Consider the following 8,502-nt stretch of genomic DNA (forward strand, 5'->3'; position numbering starts at 1 on the left):
GTGGCTGATAGGAAATAGAAAAGGGAAAAAGTATTCATTTCTCTAATAAACATGCGCTTTGTATTGAAGCACCTAAAGTGTTTCACAATTATCATCATAGCTATTGCTACTTGTAGGATTTTAGCCTAACCTTGCACTCCCATTTTTCTCTTTAAGCAATGAGAGTTCTCAAACTCAAGTACTAATGTTGAGCTTTTGTTTTGATTATATTTTTCAAACGTACAGTGTCACCATCACCACCACCTATTATAATTTTTTTTGAATACATAACTAATTATGTGAAAGACTTTCTTGTTGTTTTTTGTCCCACATTGGTAGAATAGTTCCACATTAGTATAAAAGGTTGTTTTGAATTTTTTATATTATTTGTCCCATATTGGAGAGAAGTGTTTTTTGGGACTTGAGGTTGAAGCTATATAAAGAGCTCAACTCTTCATTTGTAAAATACAACTCAAAGTTGTACTTTGTCAAGAAGTAGTAAATTGATCATCAGCACCCGAGGATGTAGGTAATTCTATACCAAGCCTCGTTAATTTCTTGTCTTGTTCTTTTTACTGTTTTATTATTAGTTTCTGCATTGCTTTAATTTCTTATATATTCAATAGCAATAGTTGTAGTATTGATGTTTGGCATAAGTGGGGTGCCCGACACAACAATTGGTATCAGAGCTAGGTTGAATAGTGTCAATACGAAGGTGTTCCTCTGTTAGGATCCTTGATTCCACGTTTGATGCCTAAGAAAGACCTTATTTAAGCGAGTGCTTAGAGACCATTGCGGCTCAGTCGCTCCTTGGAGGTCGGCCTGATCAAAGTGGAATTTCATATGATAAAATAGGGTAGACATAGTTGGAACGTACTATTCATCCTAGGCCTTTTGCTTTGTTGGTTACTATTGAATATATAGAAGATGGTAGAAACTAGTGTAGCAGTAGAAGAAACTCTGTCCACACGAACTCCAACCCCTTTGGCTGCGACATCATCATCGAAGACGTTAGCTAATGCTCGGTTTGAGGTGGAGAAATTTGATGGTACCAATAATTTTGGTATGTGGCGATGTGAGGTGATGGAAATCTTATATCAGTAAGAACTAGATATTGCTTTGGATGATAAACTAGTAGATATGGGTGACAGAGATTGGGAAAAGATCAATCGTCAGGCAAGTGGTATGAGTCATCTGTGTCTCGCCAAAAATAAAAAATATTGTGTTATGAGGGAGCCATCTATAAAGAAATTGTGGAAGACATTGGAAGATACATTTATGACCAAGAGTCTGGAAAATCATCTTTATTTCCAGTATCAAGCAGGTATTTCAATTAATGACCACATAAATGCTTTCAATAAAATTTTGGCCGATTTGTTAAATTTGGATGAAAAGGTGAAAGATGAGGATAAAGCCATATTGTTATTGAATTCTTTCCTTGATTATGAACATTTGACCACCACTTTATTGTATGGGAAAGATAAAATTACTTATGTTGTTGATTTTACTGCACATTGATTAGTGTTGGATGCAGAAAGAAGGATCAGAGGGTTCATAAGGAAACAACAGAAGCACTAACAATAAAGGGATGTTCTGAGATTCGTATGCCTGGAAGGAAGAGTAAATCTCATGAGAGGAGTAAATCTCGTGCGATACCTACTAAAGATGAATGCGCCTTTTGTCGTGAGAGAGGGCATTGGAAGAAGGATTGCCCTAAATTACAGCAGAAGAATAAGGGCAATTCTAATGCCAATATAGCCAATGATGATGGAAGTGAGTTAGATTTTTCTCTTGTTGGAACATCTTCATCACATTATTTTGGTGAGTGGATTTTGGATTCTAGTTGTTCCTATCACATGTGTCCTAATAGGGAATGATTTTCTAATTTTGAAGAATTAGATGGTGGAACGGTTTTTATGGGAAATGATAATACTTGTAAAACAACTGGAATATGATTAATACAATTGAAATGTCAAGATGGAACTATTAAGATCCTAACTGATGTTAGGTATGTTCCAAGCTTAAAGAAGATTCTGATTTCATTGGGTGCCTTAAAATCTAAAGGGTTCATTATCACTTTGAAAGATGGAACCTTAAAGATTAAATTAGGTGCGCTGGTGGTGATGAAAGGAATAAGGAAAAATAACTTGAATTATTTACAAGGTAGTACAGTTATTGGCTCAGCATCTGTTGTTTCTGAGAAAGATGCAGGTTCAGATACAACCAGGTAATGACATATGCGATTAGCACATGCAGGAGAAAAATCTTTGCAATAATTAGCTAAGCGAGGTTTGTTAAAGGGTGCAAAGGTGTGCAAACTTGAATTTTGTGAGCATTGCATTCTAGGAAAACAATCTAGAGTGAAATTTGGCACAAAAATCCATCAGGTTGAAGGTATTTTAGACTACATCCATACAGATGTATAGGGGAAAACAAAAACAGCTTTGTTGGGTGGTATGCATTATTTTGTCACTTTTATTGATGATTTTTCCAGAAGAGTTTGGGTGCATTCTATGAAGCATAAAAATGAAGTGTGTGATATTTTCCTTAAGTGGAAAAAATTAGTTGAAACTCAAACTGGCAGAAAGATTAAACGGCTCAGTTCAAATAATGGTGGTGAATACATGAGTGACCCATTTATGAAAGTATGTCAGGATGAAGGTATTGCTCAACACTTCACTGTTCGAGATACACCATAACAAAATAGGGTGGCAGAGTGCATGAATCGGACATTGTTGGAGGAAGTTTGATATATGTTGTCTAATTCTGGGTTAGACAAAAGGTTTTGGGCTGAGGCTATTAGATATGCGTGTCATCTCATCGATCATCTACCATCATCTGCAATAGGGGGAAAAACACCCTGTGAGGTATGGTCTGGAAACCTTGCTAGTGATTATGATTCTTTACATGTATTTGGTACTATGGCTAATTATCATGTTAAAGAATCTAAGTTGGATCCAAGAGTCAAGAAAGCAATATTCTTAGGGATAAGTGCAGGAGTCAAAGGATACCGTCTTTGGTGTCTAGAGATGAAAAAAATGAATTTAAGTAGGGACGTGACTTTTGATGAACTTGCGATGATGAAGAAAACAATACGCAAGGAATCATGAGTTGAAGAGAAGAATAGTGGTACTCAACAACAGTGGAGGTTAAGAAAATTTTGGGAAACCTAGTAAGAAATAAGACTACACAATGTAACTCTCCAGTTACGGTGGGGAATAGTTTACAAGAAGAGGAGATTTCAATTCAAGAATCTTCACAGCAATAAGAATCAATTGTTTCTCAGAGGCCAAGATGAGAAATTCGAAAACCTACTTGGTATACTGATATGGTAACCTATGCATTTCCATTTGTGGATGATAATATTCCTTACACTTTCAAAGAAGCAATGAGGAACTCTGAATCAGATGATGAAGAAAGGTAGTTTCTTTATCAGAATCAGACTTAGGAGCTAGCCCAGCTGTCCAAGGGTAAGAAAGCAATTGGTTGCAAATGAGTTTATGTAAAGAAAGAAGAATTTCCAGATGCAAATAATGTTCGCTTCAAAGTTAGATTGGTAGCTAAGGACTACACACAGAAGGAAGGCATTGATTATAATAAGGTATTTTCTCCAGTTGTTAAACATTTTTCCATTCGAATTTTGTTGGCTTTGGTTACACAATTTGATCTTGAACTAGTTCAGCTCGATGTAAAAACTGGATTCCTACATGGTGATTTGGAAGAGGAAATCTATATGACTAAGCCAGATGGATTTTAGGTTGCTGGAAAAGAAAATTGGGTATGTAAACTGGGTAAATCATTTTATGGTTTAAAATAGTCTCCAAGACAGTGGTACAAACGATTTCATCAGTTGATGATGGGTCAGAAGTACATAAGAAATAAACATGATCATTGTGTTTATTTTCGTAGACTACAAAATGGATCTTTTATATATTTACTCTTGTATGTTGATGATATGTCGATAGCTTCAAAGAATAGGGAAGAAATCAATAAGTTGAAAAGTCAGTTAAATCAAGAGTTTGAGAAATAATACTATTGATCAACGTGTTGTTGGATATGTGGATTCTGATTTTGCAGGTGATTTGGATAAACGTCGATCAATTACTGGATATGTTTTTACATTTGCTAATGGTCTAGTGAGTTGGAGGTCTACCTTACAGTTTACCATTGCCTTGCCTACAACAAAAGTAGAGTACATGGCAGCTTCAAAGACTGTTAAGATAGCTATTTAGTTGCAGGGTTTACTTGAAAATTTGGGAGTTGTTCAGAAGCACATTGTTGTGTTTTGTGATAGCCAGAGGGCTATTCATTTGGCAAAGAACCAAGTCTACCATGCACGAACAAAGCACATCGACATCCGGTTTCATTTTATATGGGATATTATTGATGGAGGCAAGATACTTCTTCAAAAGATTGCTACAACTAAAAATCCCGCAGATATGTTGACCAAGATTGTGACAACAATCAAGTTCAAACATTGTTTGGACTTGATCAATATCCTACAAGTCTGAATATTTTTGGAAGGCGCCAATGATGTGAAACTCTAGAAAATGTTGGTGACTGAAAAATTTGTTGAATTTATCGTCAAGGTGGAGATTTGTTGTTTTTTGTCATACATTGGTAGAATAGTTCCACATTAGTATAAAAGGTTGTTTTGAATTTTTTATATTATTTGTCCCATATTGGAGAGAAGTTTTTTTTTGGACTTGAGGTTGAAGCTATATAAAGAGCTCAACTCTTCATTTGTAAAACACACCTCAAAGTTGCACTTTGTCAAGAAGTAGTGGATTGATCATCGGCGCTCGAGGACGTAGGTAATTCTATACTGAACCTCGTTAATTTCTTGTCTTGTTCTTTTTACTGTTTTATTATTAGTTTCTGCATTACTTTAATTTCTTATATATTCAATAGAAATAGTTGTAGTATTGGTGTTTGACACAAGTGGGGTGCCGACATAACATTTCTTAGCCAAGTGGGAGGTTACAATTTGCAGTTCGTGAAATTGTCGTATGTATTTCTATTGTCTCAAGTAGCTTGGATTAAAAACTAACCAAGAGAGATTTTTGTGCTAGAAAGCAATATTTTATCCTAAATATTTTGAAATTTCAACAATTCCATCATTGTGTAAATTATTTAGAAAAAAATTCAATGAATCACTCAAATTATAGCATGTCTTATGTTTGAGTATTGATTTAATAGTGTTGATGAGCATGCTGAAAATACCGTTCAATTGGTTTTCTCATTAAGAACATATGTTAAACAAGTTTAGGAAAAGTCTCTACTTACGCATATCCTAAAAATGATTGATAAAGTGGTGGCAGGTCTCTACCACCATGGTCATGGTAGTCGTAACCACCATGGTCATGGTGGTCGTAACCACCATGATGATCTTGCTCATAATCACAGTGATAGGTGATTGAACTTCTTTCATAGTCTTCATTGACGACATAGGACCCAAACATTAGATTAAACATATAATTATATTTGATAATGTAATATGTTGAAGAAAATGTGAACAATGTACATTTGGCCCATTTGGTTCAAGTCATTTTTGTTGGGTTTTTTTTTTTTTTTTTTCACCTTTAGCCTTGCATCTCGTAAGAAAAAGAAGAGTAAATGGATATGGAGTAAATAATGAGATCCATACTACAAATCGTTGTATATGTTTTTAGCGTAATGTATCTATATATTAATATTATTTTAAATAAATACAATTTAGTATTAATAATTTAGATGAACTTATTTCATATATTTTAATATTGTGATTTTTCACTCACTATATCAATTTTTATCAAAAGCATTACGAAAGTACTTCAGTCAAATGGTAAACCATTAGGCTAACTAATATTATTCATTGTAAAAGAGCAGAATTGGAGCCTTATGTTTAAAAAATAATAAATTCGACTTGAACTTGAGTATTTTTATTTGAATAGAATTTAACCTACATATATTCAATGCTAAAACTTTTTTTTGTTTTGTTTTTCTCATATGTGCATCATTCCTGCATAATTATATGAACCTACCTTGGACAACTAATTTATAATATTTGGATTTGAAACAACATAATTAACTTGTTGTAATGAAAAATATTGTTTGAAAGTAAGTTCATACTTTTTACAAATTCAGTGGATAACATGATCATGCATATCTTTTAGTATAAATAGTTAACTAATGTTGTATAGAGTAAAAACATGTCTTTGTCATTTGCTAGCGATGTTTATGTCAATAGTTGTATTATCAATAATTCTAAAATAAATTAGGTTATTTCAAATAAAGACAATTACAGTATAGCCATATGGAACTGAAATTAAATTTTTGCGTGTACAACATGGCATCACATGAAATGCATGTGCACTGCACTAATCTTTAAGAGAAGCAAGCATTGATTTTAGATATTTTAATTTTTATTAGTTCATTCATCTCATTTTTTTTGGGATGTTCATATTCAATATTTTTACGATTGTTGCCTTTATTTTTTTAATTTTTAGTTATCTATTGGTTAAAGTTTTACATGGTTTTTCATAGGCATGTAGATATGGCAAGAAAATGGTTTTAGGAAACTCTTGGTGTAAACAAAACAAGACTTCTAAATAAGATATTGTCTCTAGTTATATGCTCTCTCTATATTTGTGTGCCTGTGTTGTTGCTATTTTTTTTTTTTTAAATATTATGGATAGATGAAATAAGAAACTCAAGCTTTGCACTGTTGAATTTTGTAAGATACTTTACATTATTTGTAAAATTATTTTTAGATTAACAAACAACAAATAAACTATTTTAAGTATTCTTAGATTATTATAACAGTTCTAATGCCAAGGTAAATTTGCAAATATTTTATTATTTTTTGTCATAATTGCTATAAATTTGTGAAATATGAATCTCACTCTATGTTTGGAGAGGTCTTGAATTTGGATCTAGGTTGGATTTGAATAAGATGTAATAAAAAATTGTATTGAAATTTGTTCAAATCTACCAAAATTCAAATCCAAGGTCTCGAATTCATGCTTCCATATGCACTTTAATGTTGTGTAATGCTTGCACTAATGATCTCTCTCAACAGTCCCAAAATATTTCATATTGTGGAATTATATATCCACTATTTTAACGAGCCAAAATTGTTTTTCATTTCACCTTCCATTGGTCCAATCTAGCATGCTTGTTTATTATCTCTTCTTCTTATTAGCAACTAAATAAGTAGAGTGGTTGAAGAAGTGGATATTATTGGTCTTTATCCAGTGAGTGTGCATTAAGTTCTCTTATATGAATTAGTAATGCGTAGATATAACAAGTATAAAGTATGTTTTAATGAAATTCTTACAAGCTTATACCCCTACAGGCCCCTAAACATCATTGCGAACATAATCTAGAATACCTTTACTCTTCTAGTAAGACAACTTGAATTTCACTCGGCATTGTTTACCTAAAACACAATTCCTACGAAAATCAACTTTGCACTCCTTTAATTATTTTCCATATAGGGAGTGGTTTGACACTTATATGGAATGTGGTGGTGGGTTGGTAGTTCTTGGGGATGATCATACTTGCTCGATAATTGGAGTTGTTACTATGAAAGTTAGAATGTTCGATGACATTGTCAAAACATTACAAAATGTTAGAAATGTTCCACAATTGAAGAAGAACCTATTTTCTCTTGGTTACTAAAAGACTTTGCATAGGCTTTTAGCAACTCCCAAAAGTAGAATCCTAAAGTGTCAAAGGATTCTATGGTTGTTATGAAGGGTAAACGAGTTGATAATAATCTATATAATCTAATAGGAAGTACATTTATAGGTAGTGTAGCAGCCATTTTATTAGACACCAGCATGGTTGACACTCGACTCCAGCATATGCTCTTGAGGCATATGAGTGAGTAGGGTATGATGGAACTCCACAAGAGATAATTGCTGAAAGGGTTGAAAGAGTGCAAAGTTGATTTTTGTAGGTATTGTGTTTTTGGTAAACAATGTAGAGTGAAATTCAAGTTGTCCTTCTAGAAGTGCAGAGACATTATAGATTATGTTCACGTTGATGTTTGAGGGTCTGCAAGGGTACTATATCGGAACAAAGATTAATATTTTGTTAGTTTTATTGATGATTATTTTATAGAGGAAAAGTCAAAGGTATTCTCCAAATTCAAGCAGTAGAAGGTAGAGGTTAAGAAACAAATGGGAAAGTCAGTGAAGTGTCTCAAGTTAGATAAGGGGTTGGAGTACAAGTTTAGTGAGTTTTTGAACTTCTACATGGCTAAGGGAGTTGTCAAACATTTTATAATTCATTGGACTCTACAATAGAATGGGTTGGCTAAAAGGATGGACAAAAATCTACTTCAGAAAGCTAGGAGTATGAGACTACATACAGAATGGCCCAAGAATTTCTTGGTAGATGTAGTCAGCACAACTTGTTGTATTATTAATAGGTCACCTTCTGTAAATATGGATGGTAAATTGGGAGAGGAAGTTTTGTTGTCTAGTATACACTCACATTCCTAGCGAGTTTCGATCAAAAGTAGGTCCTAAATCCAAG

This window comes from Malania oleifera, chromosome 7 (assembly GCF_029873635.1).
Source record: "Malania oleifera isolate guangnan ecotype guangnan chromosome 7, ASM2987363v1, whole genome shotgun sequence".
Lineage (NCBI taxonomy): Eukaryota > Viridiplantae > Streptophyta > Magnoliopsida > Santalales > Ximeniaceae > Malania > Malania oleifera.